The 24,025-nt window shown below is 36.8% G+C and overlaps 2 protein-coding genes across 5 annotated transcripts in view; one reads left to right on the top strand and one right to left on the bottom strand.

The window, feature by feature from the left end:
- UNC13C (unc-13 homolog C) overlaps window positions 1-18,172 on the bottom strand; it is a 620,140-nt gene extending 601,968 nt beyond the window's left edge. The window contains exons 1-2 of the mRNA XM_016153676.2: window positions 18,079-18,172; window positions 447-560 (exon numbers count right to left, since the gene is read on the bottom strand). The gene's annotated coding sequence lies outside the window, so the exon portion shown is untranslated. The remainder of the gene's footprint in view (window positions 1-446; window positions 561-18,078) is intronic.
- A 250-nt stretch (window positions 18,173-18,422) lies between these two features.
- Window positions 18,423-24,025, top strand: part of WDR72 (WD repeat domain 72) — a 196,411-nt gene continuing 190,808 nt past the window's right edge. For 3 of the 4 annotated variants that reach the window (XM_016153671.2, XM_016153669.2, XM_036239115.1), the window contains exon 1: window positions 18,521-18,645. The gene's annotated coding sequence lies outside the window, so the exon portion shown is untranslated. The other variant, XM_036239116.1, reaches the window with a different exon arrangement.

Raw genomic sequence — 24,025 nt, 5'->3', positions numbered from 1 at the left:
CACTATGCCACTTCACAGGTAGTACAAGTACCTTTTAGCAGGCCTATGTCCTTGAGCTGTGCCCTTTACAAAAGTTTATTACTTTTTATCCCCCTCCCTTTAGGTGAGACAGGAAAGTGAAAGGGGCTGGATTTGCTTATTGTCCTGCCCCCAAGTCATATAAGGCTCTGATAAAGTATTTTCCCTTGCTTAAATTAAGAGGTGGAGGCCATGGGGTCTATTCTGGGAGTATTCTTTGAGTACTTTTCCTCATGGGAATAATTCAAATGGTTACTTTTCACTCTCTGCTCTGAATGAGATTTTTCTCAAGATACATACCTTAAAAACGCAATAGGTTCTTCCAAAATTATGGGGACCCTAATCCTGAGACTCCACTAGTTTCTAACTCTCAAGATAATCAAGACTCGAACTACAAAATTGACCAAAATTATCATAAGTGTTCTTACCTGTTTATAGTACCAGTGGTTTCTGTTCCATGTAAGCTGATCTCAGCTGAGGTTCTCTGTATTCTCGTGTCTCTCCAGATTTTCAGGTGGCAATTGCTCTGTGATCTCAGTGCTCTAATGGGTATAAGAAAAAAAACTAATTTTTAGTTTTTTCAGCATTTTTTCTTGTTGTAAGAATGGGGATGATTCCCTAGCTCTTTATATGTCAGAACTGAAACCCAAAGTCTCTTGCATATCTTTAAATCTATAAATTTTTCCTCATTGCTTTTCTTCCCTCACAATTTATTTTCTGAAGATAGTGGATTCCAGTTAGAATAGCTGTTATCAACAGGACAAGTAATAACAAGTGCTGGAGAGGGTGTGGAGGAAAAGGAACCCTCATACACGAGAAAACAGTATGCAGGTTCTTCAAAAGACTCAGAATTTATCTACCATATGATCCAGCAATCCCTCTACTGGGTATTTACCCCAAAGACTTGAAAACCCATATCCAAAAAGATATTTGCACACCAATGTTCACAGCAGTATTATTCACAGTGGCCAGGACATCGAAGCAATCGAAGTGTCCTACAATAGATGATTGGATAAAGAAGCTGTGGTACATATATACAATGGAATATTACTCAGCCATAAGACAAGATGAAATACTGCCACTTGCGACAACATGGATGGACCCCAAGATAATCATGCTAAGCGAAATAAGCCTGACAGAAAAAATTGAAAATCACACGGTATCACTTATATGTGGCATATAAACCTAAAAGCAACAAATGAACAGTACAAACAAGCAGAGAATCATAGACATGGACAATAGACTAGTTGTCATAGGATAGGGAGAGAGGGGGGAGGAAGAGGGGAAGTAGATGGGAAAGAAGAAGAAGAAGAGGCAGAGGAAGAGGAAGAGGAAGAAGATGATAATGGATTAGCACATTCCAAACTTTGCTGATTGCCTTCTTATGGGGACTTTCACACATGCTTCTGGCTCCTATATTTTCTGGAAAGCTAAAGACTTGATCAGATTCAGCCCAGATTCATGGCACGACTATTTAATAGGTGTTGTGTAGTTCCATTAAGAGGCACACAATGTCTAGTCCTTTTTCTCTTTTGTGACATTAAGACTGGGCAGTAGGTTTGCTGTTGTCAGCCTCATCCACCATTATAAAGCTCCCCATCAGCAATTCACATAATGGTTTTAATGGCCATTGATGATCATGGCCTAAATCCATTATTTCATTAGGAGTTCAATGGTAATATTCTAATTCTACAATTCCTTCAATATTTATTCACTAAAATTCTTTTAAAATGTCTTCCTCAAATTAACCATTTGGCACCCTTAAATACTATTTGTATAAGAAATGTGATATAAATGTTTGATTGCATCGCTTCATTTACTAGTTTTCAGGATAAAGCGTTGATTCCATAGCCTCTTCCAGAGGTGACTAATGAGAGTTTTTGTGTGTATCATTAAGAACTAATGGATTTTAACATATTTGATTTGTCTCAAATCCATTATCATTATTATTCTTCTTTTGTTGCTATTATTATCCCATCTTTGGCAAGTACAGTTCCCTTCAAATTGGCTCTGGTGTCCATTTGACATGAATCCAATTGTCTCTAATAGTTTTACTGTCTTTCGGTATGATAAGATATTTTAGACATATTTTATGCATTTCCTGGCCCAGAATTGGTATCAAACATTTCTCCAAGCCCTTACTTTTAATACAACACATAAAAGACAGTTCAAAATATCAGTGATGGTAGACTGCAATTTACTAATATTTGATACCATTCTGTTGGCTGTCTGTCCTCAAATATATATATATATATATACATATATATATATATAATGTTTATCAGGATAACAAATGTCATTACTGCACGTATATCTGTAAAATAAAGTTAATAATCTACTTGCTTCAAGTAACATTTCATACAACACAACTTCAGTACACAACAATAATATTAATCTACCTCCAAAAACTAACTTGGCATTTTCCATTACTGGCTACTATTTAATTGAATACTATTATTTAATTGAATACTATTATTTATACTATTATGTCAGCTCTCCAGCCTTATTCTAATTTTCATCCTCCATAACTGAACCCCTGCTCCCCCCAACACATTTAGATCATGCTTCCAATTCAGTTTCATCTAGTACCCAACACTCATCCTAGACATCCTGGTCAATAAATGCATGGAATTCTCAACCTCAGATGATTTTCACTATTTAGTAATTTCTTTATCCTATTCATGTTCTGTTATAATTCCATAAAGAAGGACATATACACTGCTCTAAGTGTATTCATAACAATAATATGTCCTTCCCCACCACCTGACAATTTTATTCAACCCTTTGAGCAGTGATTTTTAAACTTTATTCTGCATAGGATTCCCCTGTGTTCTTAAGATATAATTCTGATTCAGTAAGTATAAGGTAGGGACCAAGGTTCTACATTTCTAACAAGATCTTGTTGTGCAGATGCTACTGGTCCTAGATCACGCTTTGAGAAGCAAGGCTCTATTATGCTTTGGTTACATGCTCCTATGAGGAGATATTCCAAATACACACTTCTGTTTATCTCTACTCTTATGCTTGAAAATCTTCCCCTTTACTCCCTCTAAAACAAAAGATTGACAACATCAGGTGTGAGCTTGAACAAATGATACACTACTACCTTTTGACAGTGAGAAATCTATTATATCATGTGCCAGTTTTTAAATATGGTGCAGATTATTTAGCATTTCCTGTCTTCAAAAAGGGAACTCTCCTTCCATTGAAAACAGATCAGCCTTAGAGACTTTCTTCTCAAGAATTGCAGAGGAAGTGATGCTAAGTGACTTCCAAATCTAGGTCATAAAAGGAATACAGCTTCTGCTTGCCTCTCTTTGCACCATGTACCTTTTCTGTTTATTAGCTTTGTTATTCCTGTTTCCTTTTTTGTAAGCAGACTCAAATTCTTTTTAGAAAACAGAGGAGGTATAAATAATGATTTTCTGTTCCTCAACCATTTGCCTCCACATTCTTATATCTCATTCTATTTTTCGCTATTTTATGTTGTCTCTAAAAATGAATGTCCTATTTCTTCTTCCTTCTCTAGTATCTTTAGTCTCTGCCAGCTGACCTCTTGCCATATGATTTTAAGCAAGTAAAAAGTTCTATCTTGAGGAAACCTTTATTCCTTCACTACTACCATGTTGATTACTTTTTTCATAGACAATCTTCTGAAGAATGTTTCACTTCTATTTTATTGAGGCTCAAACTGAGATTTCACTTGTATGTCAATATGTGACACTGAACAGCTCCCCTAAAGTAAACGTGGGAGTATGATTGGTGCTTTAATTTAATGTGAAAGACCATCAATAAATTTTACTACTGTTACACATAAAAAAATTCCTTGGTCAGCACTAAAAAATCCATCTTTAATTATTGCATATATCTCTTGTGGGCACTTCTTTGCACATTTGTCCTTTAGCATTTGTGAAAGCATATCTTTTATCAAGACATTGTTAATTACATCTCCAACATTCACTCAGAAATAACACTATATATCATTCACCTTTTAGTCCAATAGATTATCTTTGCAAAATAAAAGCGTGTAATGACAGAAAAAAGTGACATTTTTTTCACTAATATTTGTGTTGTGTATACAATAATGCAACAGAACCTCCCTCTTTGACACTGTCTTAATGTACTCTGATCTAAACTCTCCTCAGTCTTTACTGTGACAACATCTCTGCCCAACATGGATGAGCAGTAATTAGGAGTATTTGCTGGGATCTGTCACTGAATGGAGAAGGGAGGTTAGGTTCTGTGCCAAACTTGCTCCAGGATCGGAAATGTTTACATCGATGGAAGTGGATATAATGAATTACAACAATGTCAGACAATATACCCTGCATCTAATGAGGGTTATCCTATGCAGCCCTAATTTTTAGAAGCTATTTATTCAAAATTCTATTTTTGGAATTACCAATTATCTTCTTAAAACCATTCAATGGTTACATATTTCCCTCAAGATAAAACCCAAACTCCATGACCTGGCTTATAAGATCTGTCATATCCTGTCTCATCTTTGCCTCTTCATTCCTTCCATCCCCATTTCTCAAATGACAGACAAGCTTATCTATGTTTCTGTCAAATTAAACTATTTCCTTTTCCACAACTGCAACACATTTCCTTGTGTAACCCACACTTTGCAGATGCTGTTCTTTCTATCTAGATCCCCATCTCCTATTCTTCTTACCAAATCCCTTTCTCATTACCATTTGTCTGACTATTACCTGCTATCCTTCTGGAGGGATATTATCCCTCCAGAAGGCCTTACTAGTCACACTGGAGTTAACCAATTGCCTTTTTGCTACAATCATATACCATCCTATCATATCACTATGACCACTATATTAAACTCATTTTTTCAGGTGTCTGAGAAAAGGATCATGATTCATTTTTTCTCTTATCATTATATCTCCTGCACTCACAGAACCTACCACAACACCTGGCACATGATACAATTGCAATGAATATTATATTATTTAATGAGAATTGAATATTCATTCCTTTCGGTGCTTTTAAGAACAGCATGTTTTATACATTTAAAGGTAGGTTTGGTTTTCTAAAGTGGTCAAAAGTTATTTAAATTAAGTAGAAAATAAATGATCAAGAAAACATTTTTGAGGGACAGATAACATAACTCCTCCCCCACCAAAAAAGTTACAACTGCAGAATAATGAGCCTAATTTTCTTATGAAGCTTTAGAAATGTCAATAAAATCATACCCAAAGAAGGGTTCAGAATGTAAGAAATAACATTTGAAGAGGATGAGAATACCACACCCTAAAGAAACTTTTGAATGGGACAATTTTTCTTTGGCTGTATAAGGAGAAGTTAATAGTGGGTTCAGCAGGAAAAAAAAAACCTGAAATGAAGGATTTTGAGCTTCTGGCTCCAAATATGGTACTGGCCAGACAAATGACTTTGAGGAAAAGATTCTACCTTGTATTTCCTTCCCCTTAGCAAAGGAATGACCTAACAGTGCTGTTTATCAGGTAACTGCTACACTGTGGTTGTTCCGAGACCCTGGCACTAAATGCCAGGAACAACTCCATGTACTGTCAGCACCAAAAACACCCTCACTGGAGAACTACTGCCTGATGATGTTTCCAGTCTTCACCGTCCCATCATCTCGAAAGAGAATCAGAGGCTTCTTAACATGACTAGTTTTTTACAACCATCACTTTTATCTATTTCCGAGAGAGATCTTAGGTTTAGTCAATTGGATTCCTTTTCTGCATGTGAATTTTTCTCATTATTTAGGCCCTGCTAGGAGATCTGAAATTTCATCAATAGATTCTTAACTTGGATTAAAGCATGACATTTTTAGAGTCTTGCACATGCACTAGATCCCTGAGATTCAAATTAATGTCTTTATTTGTTATCTGGAAATAGGAAGAGAATGACTAATCAATTAAAAAAAAATAGCCTAAAATTAGAAAGATGTTGATAAAGTTTTGGGAATATTTCCTTCTAAGGAAGAGACATAAAGGCAATAAGCACTGTGATCAATTAGTGCACCAGTTAACAATGTCTTAATTCACTGCTGTGGAATACAAAAAAACTGATATCTCTGGCCTTTCCTATGACACAAAATGGGGACTAAGACACAAAAATGAAGATAGAGAGAGAGAGAGAAGAATACCAGAGAAGTACAAAAGGGTCACTAGAACCAGGAGGCTGACTGGAGAGAAATTCTTCCTAAACTTTCACACTATCCATTTGAAAAGACGTATCTTAGTTTATAAGACAGAAGTAAGGTCTTATAGACTGTGCATTGCCTTTTTCTAGCACCTGAAATATAACAGACGTTTACTAAATATTTGTTGAGTGAATATTAAAAACCTAAACATTTTTCGCTTGTTGTATTTTAATGTACAACAAAATGAGGTAATCCATCAGCACCACTGGCCTATCAGCACATATTAATGAGATGAATTTGGGTTTCTATGCTCTCTGATGAAATGGGATTTAGAAGGGGAAAAGTTAGAAACAGTGTGCTCTCAAGGAGAAAACAAGTTGAAGTGTGAGCCATAATAACTAAACTGGATGAAAAAATCCCAAAGGGTAAGACTACACCAACTTCTTCCACTTAACAAGTTTGTCAACAGCCAGACCTGTTAATCAACTACTCTTGAAAGTCACTCTGTGGTGACCAAAGGAGATTTGAGCTTCTCATTGATGTTCTCTCAGGAGTCTGAAGTTGACCTCAGTGATGTATTTTAATAGAGGAGAAAGTCTGGAAATCAATGGACTAAGCATAAACCCCAGAGGAGGAGTGTACATAACCATCTTCTTTCCACCCATTTAAAATCTATCTATCCTCCCACAACTTCGGAGCAGAGGCATTGCGTTGAAAGGAGCTAATCATATAGACTATGTAAAACCTGCCGTGATATAGAACATTTTGTCTTTGCGCTTAGTTTTTATCTTGATGAAAAATATATAATATTAACAGTCATCTCAAAAAAAATAATAGAACTTCATTCATGTTTTACATATCTTACTGTACTTGGAATCAGATGTATGTATTTGCAAGTACCATCATGATTTATTATCACATCTTTGATAGTTAGTTGTTCTCCCTTTGGGATATCAATCGGTGAAGCGATGTGCCATACTATAACCCAGGGAACATGTGATCATTCCACTTCATCATCAACTGAAGCTACACCAGTACTATAAAATTATAGGTGTACAGCTTTGAGCAAGTTACTTAACCCCTGAGAGCCTCTTTATTTTTAAAAGGGAAATTACAATAACATATAGAGCTTAGTATGTGTTAGGTCCTACTCTGAACATTTATATTTACACTGCGTTACCTAATCCTCATAACTTTTCTGGGAGGTAAGTACTATATTCATCACCCTTTTATAGAATAGGAAACCTGGGGCCCAAAGGATTGAATAACTTGCCCAAGGTTATGCAGCTTGTAAATAGGGTAGCTTGCATTCAATTCCAGATTGTCTTGCTTTGGGGTCCAGATAATTACTGTGTTACAGGTTGCTCACCTCCAAAATATTCCACACAGCAATAAGATTTTATTGTTACTCTCCTTTAAAATCTTACAATGCTGCTGAAGGGAAGATAACCAAATTTCTATTAGAAATTAAAGTCCCTAAATGATCTGGTACTTACTTGCAGTTTCAGCCTCACTCGCACTACACAGTTTACCAGCTAAGACTTCCTAGAATGCTTTCTCAGACTTTCTACACATACAAGATATGAAATATTTCATATATATGAACAAAGTTTAAGTTTATATATGTGTAATATAATCTATTCTAGATTATATTTACATAATTTAACAATTAAACACATCATGTTAACTTTTTTACTCAGAAATATATCATGACATCTTTTCAAGCCCATAAATATAACTTTGTAGCATCATTTTTGCTATACTACAACTTAATTCATATCCTAAAGTCAATCACAAACACATTTGTATTATAATTTTTTAAAAAATGCTGCATTGAAATCATCTTTATGGCTAAAAGTTTGTGTAATTCTTAATTACTCCCTCAGGAAAACTTTTAAAAATTAATTCATTGGGTCAAAAGTCATATGAATTTTTGAGACATTTAGTACATATTATTAAATGTCCTCCAAAACATTTTAGCAATATTTATTCACATAAACAAATATAAGAGTGCATGCCTTCCTAGTATTATTCTATTTTATTTTGGTCAGTTTGATAGGCAAAACAAACACCCCTCCAGAATACCATTTTAATTTGCATATTTGACTATTAGTGGAATTGAGCAAGTTTTTATATATCTGAGTAAATGTCTATTTCCTTTGCCCATTTTTAAATTGGGGTATTTATTTTACTTGTTTATAAGACCTTATTTCTTTATTGATTAGACATTTATTTAGCATCTACACCATTTTCTGAACACTGTGCTATGTCTTAGGGATACAATTCAGTTAATGATCCAAACAACTTTTACCATCTCCTTGAGGTCCTTCCAGGTCCTCAATCTAGTCCTAAGAATCTAGTCCACATGTTTTAGCTTTTTCATTACAGCAACACTTTTAGCTACTTCTATGAACTGAATACTTCTATACCACCGCACAACCTGATACATATATGGAAACCTAATGACCAAATCAATGGCTTTGGGGAAGTGATTAGATCTTATAAAAATAGAGACCCCACAGATCTCCCTAACCCTTTCCACCATTTGAGGTAAGAGCTAGAAGACACAGTTTATGAACCAGAAGGAAGACCCTCACATAACATTGAATTTGCCGGCACCACGATCTTGGATCTCCCAGCCTCCAGAACTGTGAGAAATAAATGTTTTTTGGTTATAAGACACCCAGCTTATAGTATTTTTTTTATGGGAGCCCAAATAGACTAAGACAGCTACCTATTCCGTTTCAGTTCTCAATTGCTGCCTTAAACATCAATCATTTTATTATGTCACCAGTTCTGGGGCTGACTGGGCTCAGCAGGGCAGTTCTCCTACTGGTTTTGCTTAGGTTTCTCACAAGGATGCCATCAGATATCATCTAAGGCTGGAGTCACTCAGATTCCTTGCCTTCTTTCCCTCTTCATGTAGCATCAGGTCTCAGGGCCTCTGCTTTCCACATGGCTTCTCCATGTGGTCCCTTCCCAAGCTTTCTCAAGCAAAGTTGTTGGACTTCTTGTATGGACTCCCCAAAGTACACAAATAAAAGATATTGGACCTTCTTCAGGCTCAGGCTCAAACTGGCACACTGTAGCTTCTGCCTCTTTTTGTTAGTTAAGCAGTCACAGAGCTGGCCCCAGACTCAAGTATGGAAAATAAACTATCTCTCAATGGAGGAATGACAAAGAAGGTGTTGCCATCTTTTATTCACCACAAATCATGTGGTTTTAACATGACTTGAAAGTATTTTCAAATTTTGTCATTTGCCTTTTAACTTTGTTTCTAATGGATTTGATGTGTAGATAATTTTTAATTATACACAGCAAACTTTACCATTATTTTCCTAGATGATTCCAGCTTCTGGCCCACACATAGAATATCTTTCTCAAATGAAAAATAAAAAGATTGTCATGATTTGTGTAGGGTGGAGAAGTGAATGGGTAGGTGGGGTATGAATAGCCTTTCATTTCCTTATAATCTTTTTTGTATTTTTTAAAGATAAGAAATGTGTATGCTTTTATGTTTTCATTCTAAAAATAGAAAAAGAAGCAAGAGAAGAAAGATAAGGAGGAGGAGATGCAAAAGTAGAAGAGATGAAGGAAGAAGTATGACAAAAAAAAAGCTCTCTATCAGATCAACATTTTAAAATATTTACTGATATCTAACTCAGGAAATTTTGTAGTTTGTTTTTTTTTTTTAATTCTAAATCTTTAATTCATTTGAGATTTGTTTTTATGATCTGACAGTTTCTAAATTTAATATTATTTTACAAGTGGTTAACTGGTAATATAAGTTTAATTATTCAATTTAATATTTCACGAATTTCGTTAGGCACCTACGATGTGCTAAGTAAGAACTCCAGTGATCCCTGACTGCACAGTGGTGAAAGAAGTTGATTCGGCCAGTACCATCATGGTGCTTGTAATAATCCAGTGGGAGAAACAAATAAATAAGAAAATGAATATATAATCACAATGTTAATATATGTTGTAAAGGAAAAAATACAGGCTGTAATGATAAAATACAGAGGTAAATGATGGGAATAGTTACTTAAAACTAAACAGTAGTGAGGTGGAAGCAGAGTAAATGAAGAACCAGAGAACATGAAAGAATGATTAGCAGATGAGAATGGACAAATGGGAAGTGATATAAATTATTTTTGAGAATGAAAATTTGAGAACCGAAGTGGTTTATATTACCCATAGACATGGAATAAGCTGGATTTAGTTAAAGGAACCAAGACATGGAAGATAATCCATAGAAAACAACTGCTTTGGATGACAGTTACGGTTCACCTCAAAATAACATGCAGAATTGTCAAAAGCGATGCAAAATTAAGAGCAAATAATTTCTATGTAAAGTCCTTTCTCTGTTATTTGTGCATCTTCTCCTTCCATTTTTATCAGTTGAAATTATATGTATGAAAGTTTGTTGAAGAAGCACTATCAAAATGTCAGGCATTGTTGCTGTTACAAATTGGAGTTTAGTCCTAGTTTGTGATTGATTTTTCTCAGAATACATGTATAGTACTAGGATACTTACTATAGACTACTCTGTTCCTTGACCTCTCTTGGATGTTAATATAATTAAGTTCTGGGAACTTCACAACAGAGTGTGCTAAAATCTATGGGATAGTTTTTCTTCTGGAAACTCCCATTTGCTGATGATTAAGTACACAATGTTGCAATCATTTATATAGACAGCTGAGCGGAATTCACAAGGAGACTGCAAAATCCAAACTGCATCTTGGTCATTATTCATTCTATAACATTGTCTCAGATAATTACTGTGCTCCTTACATGAAGCATTTAGAACATGAAAAATAACTAGGTTTGGTTACTGTTGTAGTAACAACTTCAAATTGCTTCAATATCTACCTTTTCTAAGATACAGAATTAAAATTGGTTACTTGTCTTTTCTAATTTTGTTTTCAATGTAAACCCTTACAAAACATGAAGAAATATATTTGACCTTGAAATCAAATGCTAGAAAAAATAACCTGTCTGTTACTTTTCACCTAAAATATTATATTATAGGTCTGCTCAATGGCACAGCTATAATCAAGAATCTGTCATCATTTTTAAGCTCCAGTTTCGCAGACTTATAACTTTTTTAAAAGTCATCCAAGGATCTTAAATCTCACTGCCAGTTCAGAAAAGAACACGAACACACACACACACACACACACACATACACAAAACTGGTTATCTATTCAATTTTCATTTTTCAGCCCAATGTTTTTCCAAATATGTACTTATAAAAACATTAAATCTTCATTTTTTTCCAAATAATGTGTTTATAATAAAAACAATAAGTCTTTGACTTGAGTAATGAGCAAGAAGTTACTAGCATGATTTAAATCTTCACAAAGATGATGTGGGGTGGTGGGAAGATCATTGGGCTGAAAGGTTGATATTTTAGCTCAGTTCTGTCATAACATAATGCACAATCTTTAGTGAATCCCCTAACTTTTCCTCTTCCCCCTGAGACATTAAGACAATGAAGTTTTATTTTTCACTCAAGCAGCATGTACATTTTAAGCAACTGAAAACTCTACTTTTAGATACACATATACACATAACTACCATAATTTTCAGTGTCACATACATTACAATGCACAAAACAGAAGAAGACACTCTGTTAAGAGTGACCAAAAGGAATTTTGCAAAAGGTCCTCATTCCCCTAACTTCTTAAGGCTTCCATTACTCTAGCTAAAATGTGTTCACTTGATGTTTAAAATTCTATAATTTAATAGGTAGGGCTCTAGCTAAATAACATAAAAATTGAAAGTCCCATACTTCTCTCCCCAATGACTGATCAGAGGGACAATTTTTCAGCCTCTACAAGTCTTTGTCATCGTGAGATAGTTTCATAGTTTTCATATTACACAGTATTGATTTTAGGGGATTACAATCTAGTGAAAGAATGTATGTGAAGTGTCAACAGTAAACGCTAAATTCTTAACCACTTCTGGTTTAAGTTGTAAATGACAAAAATCCACTCTAGAAGTTTCAGCAGAACATTGATTTATCAAAGTATAAAGGCAACAACTAATGGTTTGGAATTGTTCTGTGGAGATGTGAATGCCATCGCTATTGGGCACTGCCAGCAAAATTCTCATCGCTGCTGTTGGAACTGGATCCTATCATGAGAGCCACCCTCATTCTTCCCTTTTATTGCTGAGTACATTGCTGGTATTTTAATATACGGATATAATAGTTTGTATATTTGCTAGCTGTTTCCGTAATCATTTGGGTACAGGATTTTTTGTGAACATAAATTTTCACTCATCTTAGGTAAACACCAGGGAGTAGGTTTGTTAGAGCATAAATCAAGTATATTCTAAAGCATTTTCCAAAGTGTCTGAACCATTTTCCAATCCCTTTAGCAATATATGAGAATTTCAGATTCTCTGTATCTTCACTGGCATTTGTTAATGTCAGGTTTTTTGTTGTTGTTTTGTTTTGTTTGCTTTGTTTTTAATTTTAGCCATTTAAACAGTGGTTTAGTGCTATCCCACAGTGGCTTAATTTTCAGTTCTTTAATAACTAATTGATGTTGAGCATGTGTTTTATATGTTTATTGTCTAGCTGTAATTTTTTTTTTGGTGAAATGACCAAGTATTTTGGCACTTTTTAAATCAGTTGTTGGTTTATTTATTACTAAGTTTGGAAAGTTCATTTTATATTCTAGGTACAAGTCCTTTATTAGATATATAATTTGAAAAAAATTATCCTAGTCCGTGGCTTTTTAAAAACTTTCTCTTAAAAGCACTTTTTGTAGACCCAGAAGTTCTTAATTTTGATGTCTAGTTTTTCATTTTTTTTTCTTTTATGAATCATACTTTTTTGATGTCATATCTAGAAACTTTTGTCTAACCCAAGATCACAATGATTTTTCCCATACATTTTCTTCAAGATTTATAGTTTTATGTTTTACATTTAGATCAATGGGTTAATTTTTGTATAAGATGCAAGTAATGGGTTAATGTTCATTAATTATTCATTTAACATACGGATGACAATAGTATGGGCTCCATTTGTTGAAAACATTACCCTTTCTCCATTCAATTGCTTTTGTATCTAAAAAAAAAAAAAAACGAAACAAAAAACAAAACAAAACAAAACAAAACAAAAACAATTAACTATGTGTGAGTCCGTCTCTGGACTCCATTTTATTTCACTAATCTACATGGCCATTCTTTTACCACTACCCCTGTAATGTAGTATGTTAATGTAGTTTGAAACCAGAGAATGTGAGTCCTCCAAATTTGTTCTTCTTTTTCAAAATAGTTGACAATTCTAGTTCCTTTGCCTTTTTGTATAATGTTAGAATCAGTTTGTCAACTTGTATAAAAACTTCTTATGAAGTTTTGATTGGGACTGGATCAATTTTATAGATTAGTTTGGGGAAAAGATTTACAATATTGAGTCTTTCCCTTGGTGCATAAAAGTTTGTATATTTACCAGTTGAAGGACATTTGAGTTATTTTCTGGTTATATATAAAGCTGCAATAAATATTTGCATACAAGTTGTTAATTAATTCCTTAGGCACTCTCAGTAGGTGCTTTCTATCTAAAAATTTATGTCCTTTATTTTTTTCCTATAGATTTTATTCTTTAATTAGTCATCCTCATTCTACTTTTTTCCCTGTTCACTCATAGGGGAATAACTGGTAAGGTGTTGGAACTCCTGGTTTGAGCTTTTAGTTTGCTTTTCTTTCCCACTATCAACGTCTTTCCTTTTTACTTTCTGACAAGATTGCCTTAACCTAATTTTTTTAACCTTTCTATTGAAATATATACATTTCAGCACTCTTTTAATTCAAAAGAACATTTTTATTCTCTATTTATTTCTTTTTTAAAACATTTAGTGCCTTAATTTGTTTCATAGATTCAGCTTCTATCTCTAAGAATATGATTTTCTTATTTGAAATTTTCTTCCGCTCCCTGAATTTTGTTCCTTCGTTTCCCTTTTTTAATTGATATGTTTTAATGTCTTTCATGTTGAAAGTTTCCACATAACTGTGGTGATTCTTGCTTCTTATTAAAATGTAAAAGCAAGGAACTAAAATGTGAGGGAACACTGTGTAAGGGCTGGGCTTGTCAAGTAGTGACTTTCACAGTCAGATGGGTACTCACTCATTTATTTGAAAAACTAGCAAATTTCACTTTCTTGCAGGTTTTTTCTAGACATTCAATTTTCTTTTGAGAAAATGTCTCCAGTATACTACATGGCATTATATACTTAAGTGTCAGAAATTAAAGCACAGGAGTCCCTGATCAATAAGTAAACTTTGTCCTAGCCCCTTAGTTTTCAGGACATGCTCCATTGGTTGGGCAGAATCTGGAATCTTTCTGTTTCTGTTGTTGTTGTTGTTGTTGTTGTTGTTGTTGTTGTTGTTGGGATGGAGTGTGGTTGTTCAGAGTGTAAACAAGCTTAGTAAGTATTTTATCATGAGTAGAAATAGAATCCTGGGAGAGCATGAGGAGAGAATGAGAATAATTCTTGAAAGCTCAGAAGAGGCTAGAAAGAGAAATCATCACTAAAACTGCATTTTGAAGTAAGAAGAGGTAAATCGATTAAAATGGGTGGGAGGCAGTAATAAAGAAAAGTATTTGCAAGAAGAAGTACCTATGCAATATCAAGAAAGCTTGGAAGATCATGGTTCATTCTGAAGCAGTAAGGGGTTAGATGCTGTAATGTTGGCACTTAATATTTAGAGCAGAGAATCAGAATTTCATCTGGTTTAAAGAGAAATATAATTGGATTTTTAAAATATATAAACCCTTTGTCTTTCACATGCTAAATTTAAATGTTTGATTGCTTAGCTCGATCTGTACTAATTTATGTATTCCATTTCTATCATTTATATCTAATGGCACATCATTTAACAACTTTGGTCTTCAATCTTCTCATCTGTAAAATGGAGTTAGTATCTGCCTATAGCAGTCTAGGTTTTAATTGTGTGGAAAAGAAAGCAACACTTGCTAATATAAACACAAAAGGATTTTATAAAAGGATATTGGATTTCTTGAAAGAAATAGAAAACTAAGTTTGGATGTTATGCAATCATGACAAAGTCCAAAATCGTACTGCAGCACGATACTGTGGTACTGTGGAGGCATCGTTGCTACCAGTACTGAGCACAGACACTGATACCTCTGATGCTAGTGGTTGAATGCAGCTGCTAGAAGCATTACGCTGCTGCCTCGGGGAACCAGATGTGACTGTAGTGCTGCCTCCTCCTTCGCCAGGATGTAGTTTGTCAGGGGCTATGTATCTGATTGGCACAAGCTAGAACATGTAATCATGTCCTGTGTATAACGGAGTAGCAAACAGTAAGCAATGGTACTGTTTTGTAGCTTCTCTAGGAAGACATAAGTTCTGCCTCGTTAGGAGGGTGAGGAAACAGGGGCAAAGACTGGGTAATTAATAATAAATGTCCACATAGTTTAGGCCATCAGAAAGGTTATGGGAGATATATCAATGTAATGTATAAAACTCCAAAAATGCCTGATATCATTAGTATTATCATCTTTAGCATGTCATCACCAGCAAAGGTTCTTGAATAAGTTTTGTATTAGTTTTCTATTGCTTTGTAACAAATCACTGCAAAACTTAGTGGCTTAAAAACCACAAACATTTATTATTGCAGAGTATCTGTGAATTAGGGATTCAAGAGTGGCTGAACTGTGTGGCTCTGGTGCAGTCTTTCATGAGGCTGCAGTTAAAATGTCAGCTGGGACTAGGGGATCCATTTCCACGATGATATCTTCTCATGAGACAACCTCAGTTCCTTGATGGCTATTGGCAAGAGGTTTCAATTCCTAACCACATGGACTACTCTGTAAAACTCCTCAAATGCCCTAACATGTTAGTTGGCTTCTTCCAGAGAGAGTGATCCAGGAAAGTAAGTATAAGATGGAAGGTACAATGTCATTTTTTGATGTACATGTGATAGTTACTCTCCATCGTTCCTACTACATTTTATTTGCTAGAAGCCAGTCACAATGTATAGCCTACGCTGAAAGGAAGGGAAATTGGGCTCTACTGAATTTTAGGCTCTATAGAATTTTTGGACATGTATTAAAACCATCGCAAGTTATTTTTTATTATTTCACAGAACTGACCAACTTACTTTCTTTATGCATTATTTCCATTCATTTTTATATTATAATGTTAGAGAATCTATTCTGATTTGAAGTTAAATTACCACACACCCTCCAAGGATTTTTATCTGGTAAAAAGCTTTCAGTGCTTAAAGAGGAGAGTGGGTTGCACTGGATAGCATCTTATCACCAAAGAAACACATTTCAACTATAAATGAAATATTTGTCTTTTGTTCGAATACCTAAATCATACTGTATAAAGATTAACAGAAATCACTGCATACCTATTGACGTGGTGAGAGGAAAGGGAGGCGGTATTGTTGTAATCCAAGGCAGTTTCCCAAGAGCGTAAAGGTATTTCAGGGATACAAACTTTAATATCTTCAGTGGCTAAACAGGTAATATAAATGGTGAAGACTGTAGAGTGTGTTGAGGCCTGTGATATTCAAATTCAATTTAAAAATAACAACAACAATACCAGGCTAGCCAAACAAAACACCTGCAAGTAAGTGCCCAGTATGACTCTAAGCTGCCAGCTCACTTTCCTGTTGAGGTCTATAGGGTCTGACTTTTGTTGTTGTTGTCTTGAAATTCTGTTTCTGAATTCACTAGTTTTGCAGCCAAAACTAATCTACCTAATCCAACTTCTTCATTTTACAGACAGAAATAATATTTAAAAAACAGGAATTTGGAGAGTCTGTGTCTAGCTTAGTCAAAGATAAACAAGGTAATTCTCATCAATAAGTCATCTGGGTTAAGATGATTCCTGTAGCAAACCATTTCAAGGATACAAAGAAACAGAAAGATTCTTTAACTCTTACTGTTTTCCAGGATTACAGTGTGTGGAAAAAGTTCAACTTTGTCAAGGATTGCATAGGTGTACAGACCAAAAAACTGTTATATAACACTTTCTTCAACCTAAAAGTTCTTGTTTTCCTTTCTTTTCATTTTTGTGGCTCCTAAAAGTATCTATGGCTCTGATCTGAGACACGGAGAGGCTGAGGGCCTTTAAGACCACAGAGCTAGTTATGGCAGAGTTCAAACAAGAGAAACCAAGACTAGGGCTCTTTCCATACCTGCACCTTTAGGAAAACTGAAGAAGACTCCGCTTGAGAGGTAGGATGAAGACTTGGGAATGGAGTGGGTATAGACAGATTAACTTTGAAATAAAACCTCGCAGACTTAGTAAGGAAAGGTGAGGGAAGTTTCTTAAAGAACTGGGGTCTGGGGGTGCCTTAACAATCTGTTACTTGCATTTCATTCAATAACACTTATTATGTATCCACTATGTGCTTGAGCTGACAGTCAAGCATGGAAACCTATGAAACAAGCAAGTTCAATAAGTTGTGACAAGGGTTATGGCAGAGGAAATAAGGCATCAGATAGTGAACTGCAGGAACACCTAACCTGCCTGAGGAAAGCAAGGTTCCAGATGAACAAGTGTAAGAACTAACCTGTCACAGAGGATGGTGAAGGTGAGAGGAATGTGGTAGCGGGAGGGCTTTCCCATGGGAAGACCCAAGACATAGGAACTCTGACCTCAGAGGAGACCCTAAAACTGGTGCCTGCCCAAATATCCTTAGTATTTGGGAAGCCAGGTTTCAGTGAAAAGGGATTGATTAAAATGTCTCCTCGCCTGCTTCTGGGAATCTAGGGCTAAGTTGTCCAGAGGGTTTGGAGGGTAAAGTCAAATAACTGAGAAACCTGAAGAAAAACGAACTGTTCCTCCCATATTTCTAAACCACCCCGTCAACTGTGGTACTCGGGCCATTTATAGCAAGGTTAGGGCGCTGGTTTCCAGGTTAAGTTTTCCACCTATTCCAGATACCTGAATTTCACTGTTCCCTGCAGGAGGAAGCAGTCGTGAGCGGAACGTCCTCTCATCCCTTATCAAAAGTCTTGAGGCCGAGTCCTGCCACCTGGCCTACCTCGAACTCGAACATTCTCCAACCCTGGAAGGACAGAGCACCTCGAAGGCTGTGGGCGGGCCTGTTTTGCCTCCAGTGAGAGCAGGAGGGAGTACAGGTGCCCTGGGCGGCTGAGGCCGGAGAGAGCTGGGCGAGCGCAGCCGGGCGGGGCCGGAGCTAAGCCCGGAGGCGTCCGTGGCTGGGCTGCGGAGAGCCGAGGTCCGTCGGGGGCGTGGCCGGGGGGGTGACTGAGGCGTGGCCGGGGCGTGGCCGGGGCGTCCAGAGAAGCCACTCGGCTGACCCGCGGACCCTCTGTTAGGCTGCGGTCCCCTGCTGCTCCGCAGCAGTGCGGCTCAGGTAAGGTGGGCACCCGCTAGGCTCAGGCTTCGGGTCCCAGGCAGTGAGTGAGTCTCTGGCCGCCGCTCGCCCACCCGCTCTCAGAGCCCGCGCCGGCTGGGTGTTTGGATACTGAAGGGCGGGGAAGGAAGGTGAGCTCCCGTAGCAGTTGCTAGCTATATCCTCTTTTGCTCCAAGTTTTTGCACGTGCAGAATTCCTTCTTCAAACTGCTGTCCAGATGTCACAGTCGTAGTGACCAAAGCCACTCACTCATCTACCAAATCGGTCCTATCGTGTGTGTGTGTGTGTGTGTGTGTGTGTGTGTGTAGGCGCGCGCGCGTGCATGCGTGGTAGGGGTCGGTAAGGGCCTCAGTACTTCTACCTCTAATCCTGGGAGGAGTCGGCTCCCAGAGACTTTTAGGGACCCTGTTGGGAGAGTTTCTTGGGACTCGGAAATCAGGCTTCTATGAAACCAAAGTCCACTGAATTAATTCCAAGGAGAGTTCCGTAGCTAGGAAAACCCTCTGGTGGCCGTGAGCCGAAGCAAGTGTGGCAGCTTGGGGGCGGTCGGGGGAGCGGGCCTGGCAAAACTTTCTTGCAGCGCACGCGCGGCTGAGCCAGCAATAAAGAATGCGGACACAAGACTTGTCACAAAAGTCGGACGAGTGGCAGGAAAATAAAGGGGAAAGGGGTACATGTCTGTATCGATGAAAAATCTGAAGAAGATGTACCAGGAATACTCCTTTCGCGACGGGTACTTCCTTATTCCGACCTCATTCATTAGAGCATTTTTTTTTTTTTCGTACATTTCTAAGAAGTTAACTGAGAACGTTGCAGCACAGTGACCTTAACTTTTTCTTCTCCTCTCATTTTTATGCTAAACGAGTTCCAGGTGACCCTTGGAGACTAGGTCATCCGCTGGGACTATTTTTACCACGAGAAAGGGTTTGGAAAGTGTTTGTTCTTTTCATCCTTTTCCTATCCTCCTGCCCCCCACCCCCACCCCTCTCCCTTACCCCCTCGCGGTACCTTGTCGTCGCTCTTCACCGAGGCTGAAGAATGCAACCGCTTTTGTCATGCAAATACTTGTGGTTAATTTGATCTTGTGACTTGTTCTTTAGTCTTCCTTCAAAGTTAAAATGCACCAATACTGTTTTCTGTAAAGAAAACAGAGTTGGAGAAAGGGAAACTCCATGAAGTGGTATAGTGAAGTGATGATTATTATTTTTTAAACTGCAATGAATGGGACTCTGTTGAAGTCTAATGTTTTCGCCTCTTTTAGGGAAGTTATTTTACAATTATAATTATTATATTAACAAAACATCAACTATTAAGTCTCCTGTGAAATTTCTACCCAATGGAGTGAATGTATTAGAAATCTGAGATCCTAGTTAATAGTGGCCAACTGCAAAAGAAGTGCATCTAAATTTTGAAATTACTTTATGGAACCTTGGAAATAATGATATTAGGAATATTTCAAGGTTTCAAGATTGCTGCATTCAGATGTCTTTGGGGCTTGAAAAGTCACTTATTTCTATTTTTTAATGTTACTCACAACTTGTGGCATCTTATTAATTCGTTAGTGCATTATAAAGGACACCTCTGGTGCCCTGTTTTGAATGTATAGTTTTCACAGTCATTAATATTTTCAGATTTAGTTCTGTTCTAGACTGAATTGGAGGCTGGAAGAGGAGGTGGGAATCAGGACTAAAAGAATTTGTGTACTGAGTTCTAGTACCAGATCAGCTTTGGAGTGGTGTCAAGTCCCCAGATTAATTCTTGGGTCCTGGCAAGTCCCTTAACTTATGTGCACCACTTTTGTCTTCAAAATAAGGAGATTGTCATTGGTCTTAAAGGACATTCAGATTCCTTTGAACTCTTTTCTAAGAGGCAAATTCTTATTTCTAGAGCTAGATATCACAGCTGTGTAGAAATATCTCTTCTAGAGTTTTTCTCTCATTTCTTGAGGGTATCCTAACATTCTGGGCACTGCCCCTACCCCACAGCAGTTTAGTGCTGTGGTTAAGAGAAGGAGTTTTGGAGATGACTCTGGCTCCATTTTCTAGCTCTGATCTTGGACCAGGTACATATATTCTCTAAGCCTCGTTTTCATCAAGTTTAGAATAAAGATAATAATAATGCTTAGGGTCATTATAAAGATCAAACAAGGTTATGATCATACTGTAAGTGGCACTGTCTACAACTTAATTAATGGTACTGTTAAAAAACAAAACTCAACTGAGTAATTTTGAAGATCTAATTGGCTTTATTAAGAGATTCATGAATGGGGCAGCATTACATCCAGCAAGTACAAGTACTCTTAAGGGTTGTACAAATGGAAGGTCTTTATAGAAAGAAGGATAGGGCAAGGGAATTACTAACAAAAGAAAATAAAACATTATTGGGGGCAGGAGCTTTTTTTGGTGTGTGAGGGTGTTTATCATGAAGTTGGCTTCTTTCTTTGGGATGGGGCGACTTGCGGGGACCCTAGGAAGAGATTGCCTCACTGGTGTTGACCAGAAAATTCCAGACTGGTGAAGATTATGTTTCTGAGAGCGGTGAAACTGCAGTTAGATCAGGTATTAAATCTAGGTCTGGTATCATGGGCTTTTCAGCAAGTGTGACACATTTTAGGCCTGTGGTTTTCTCTTTAACAGTAGGAATTGTTCGTTTTCAACACGGACATCCTCCTCTTTTGTTTAACAAGATGAAATTTAACCTGGAAAAACGTAAAGCCCTATGTGTGGATATTTAAAAAGCAAGTACAGAATGAGGAAGTTGTAATTGATTTAATCAGTCAACGCCATGGTTAAGTGACTTTATGTTTCTGCGGAGTCATCAATGAATTGTGAGCGCCCGGAAAGCTGATAGGATTTTAGGCTGCTTGAATAAAAATTAGAATGTACTTCTATAGGCAAGAATATTTTTTCTACATATGTCTTTTCCTTTTTGTGCAGACTTTAGAGTTATACTTCCGATGATTATTTATTTACAAACTGACTTATCTGGGGGAAGAAAGGAGAAGAAAGGCAACTCTTGGAGCCATAACATACTTATTCATACTCTGACTTCCCCTCAACTTTTTTCAACCTCTTGCTATATTTTAAACTCCCTGACAGCAGAATGCAAAGGAAGAAAAGGACATATTCTGCCTTCTAAGCATTTATAGTATAGTTCAGGTAACAGACATAAGAGTAACTGCAAAAGAGTGATAAGAGCTCTGAGAAAGGTAGAAAATGGAATGCTGGGACCTGAGAAGCTCTAAATATCAACAAGGGGAGGCTCAAAGGAGTTAAAATTTAGTTCTAGTTTTAAAGGTTCTGTTACTGGACCAAACCGGGTCTAATTGCCAACCAAAAGACAGCTAGCTCCAAAAAGCTTTTATGAGAAGGAAGGTACTTTATTTCCAGCTGGCAGGCAAGGACACACATGTTTTGGGGGTGTCACTACCTAAAGCGGTGTATCCTTGAACAAAGAATTGGGTTTGTTTTTATTCAGGGTAGTTATACATATACATCTAAGTGAGCTTTGATATCGCATGTATAGATGGGTACATACCTGTGCATGCAGTTAGAAAACATGCCTATACATTCCTCGCATGTGCAAAAATGGCAGAAAATCTATGCCCCTGCAAGGAGATTTTAGTATTAGAATGAGGATATAATAAAAATGGTTTAAAAAGAGTCCTCCAGGCCTCTTTAGCCAGCCTCAGGTGGTTCGAGATGGATTAGACCCCTGGTTCTACAAACCATTCTGGGCTTATCCCTGAAAAGATAATTTGGGCATTCTTCAATGTCAGAGATGACATAGGTATGGGAAAAAAAGTTTAATTAAGTCTCAGACCTTCTGTTTAGCTCTTAGTAAATTACAGGACATGGTTACACAAACCTTATAACCTCCGAGGTAATCTAAGTTGGTTTAAAAGTTAATCTAAACAAAGTTATGAATTCGAAATAAAAGTCTGTGCTAGGCTACCTTCAAGTCTGTGTGTGTGTGTGTGTGTGTGTATTAAGTTACAGTTCCAGTTTTGTAAGAATTTGCTAGGTGGAAATGCTGAGGAAAAGCTTTCCCATGGGGAAAATTTGTGTGAACGAATGATAGGGTGAGAGAGTGTAACAAATGCAAATCGTAGCATACTGTCTCCATGATGTCTGATCCTTCAATGACTAAAGAACGTTAGCGAATTAAAACGTTAACAAAATATGCCTCTCTGAGCTTTGATTTCCTCAAAGGTAGAATGAGGAGGATATATTATTTTACATTAGTAGATACTGATTTAATCTTCAAGTCTTTCCTACAAGGTTGTCTACCTCAACTTTTTTTGGAAGACTTAAGTGTATATAAAACACAAGGCTGTCTGATTCACAGCTGGCACTCAACCAATGTGTTTCCCTCCATCGGTCTTATTCTCTTGATTAAAGAAAATACAATACTACTCTAATGCAGCCTCGAGTAAAGATGGAATTTATGATGTTTACACGCGTAAAAAGCAGAACAAGAAATGCTATAGCTGCTCTCGTTGTTTAGAATGTAATGTGAAGCTCTATATACTTCCATATACTTCTCCCACCACTACCCAAACCCCCAATGACTACAGGCTTTCCTTCAACACACTAAGGCTGCATTGGTAGCCTATGTTTTAGGGCCTGGCTCTGTAAAAGGAGTTGCAACCACACCTAGAGTTTTTTGCTGGCAAATATTAGCATTCCTGCATTTACCTGATAGGATCTCAGACTGCTTTAGGCCCTGCTTCATGCTCTTGTCATTGTTTCAGTCTGAGTTATTGAAGTGAGTCTTAGAAAACATTTTCATGGGGAAAAGATGCTGAATCTTGGTTTATTACTTGGGAGTACCAGAAGGCAAACTAAACATTTTGAGATGAATTTGTTATAGGATTTTACTCTCTTGTGATTTTTCTTTGGTGTTGTTTGTTCTTAAAATTATTTTAAATTTGGAAGACTTTGTTTCAAAATTCCAACTTGATCCTGCATGAATGAGTTATCTCTCTTATAAATGTTTGGAGGGGGAAATTATTTTTTCTTCCTTTCTAGGTTCTTTTGGCTGGTCTAATAATCAAATTGACCTGAGACAGATTAGCAGGAGAAAAGTAAATTAAAGTTTATTAACATATATACCTTTTGTATACACAGGAGGGACCCAGGAACACAGAGTAACACCTCAAAATGGTGGAAACCATCGCCTTCAGCTAAAGACAAAAGATGATGTTGGGGGCTGAGAGTCAATTTTGGGAGGTTACCAGGAAAATCAGAGCAAAGAGGAGTAAGATTATTTTGCAGATTTAAGTCCACATCTTTATCGATAATAGTTTCTAGAGATTTAGATATCCTCTTTCTAGTATAGTGAGGGAAATACCCTTACAAATAGAGATGCCCCCCACAGATGGTAATTGGGGTCAACTGTGCTCCCCTCTACAAACATCATACAAATATCTAGAGTATCCTCTTTCCCCACCTGGATTTCAAAGGAAGAACTCAGGCAGTTTTTGTTGCAATGTCGAACAGAGCACAGAG

The sequence above is a fragment of the Rousettus aegyptiacus genome, unplaced genomic scaffold (assembly GCF_014176215.1).
Source record: "Rousettus aegyptiacus isolate mRouAeg1 unplaced genomic scaffold, mRouAeg1.p scaffold_m13_p_3, whole genome shotgun sequence".
Classification (NCBI taxonomy): domain Eukaryota; kingdom Metazoa; phylum Chordata; class Mammalia; order Chiroptera; family Pteropodidae; genus Rousettus; species Rousettus aegyptiacus.
The sequence above is the reverse complement of the archived record's forward strand: the minus strand, read 5'-3'. Positions and strand labels throughout refer to the sequence as shown.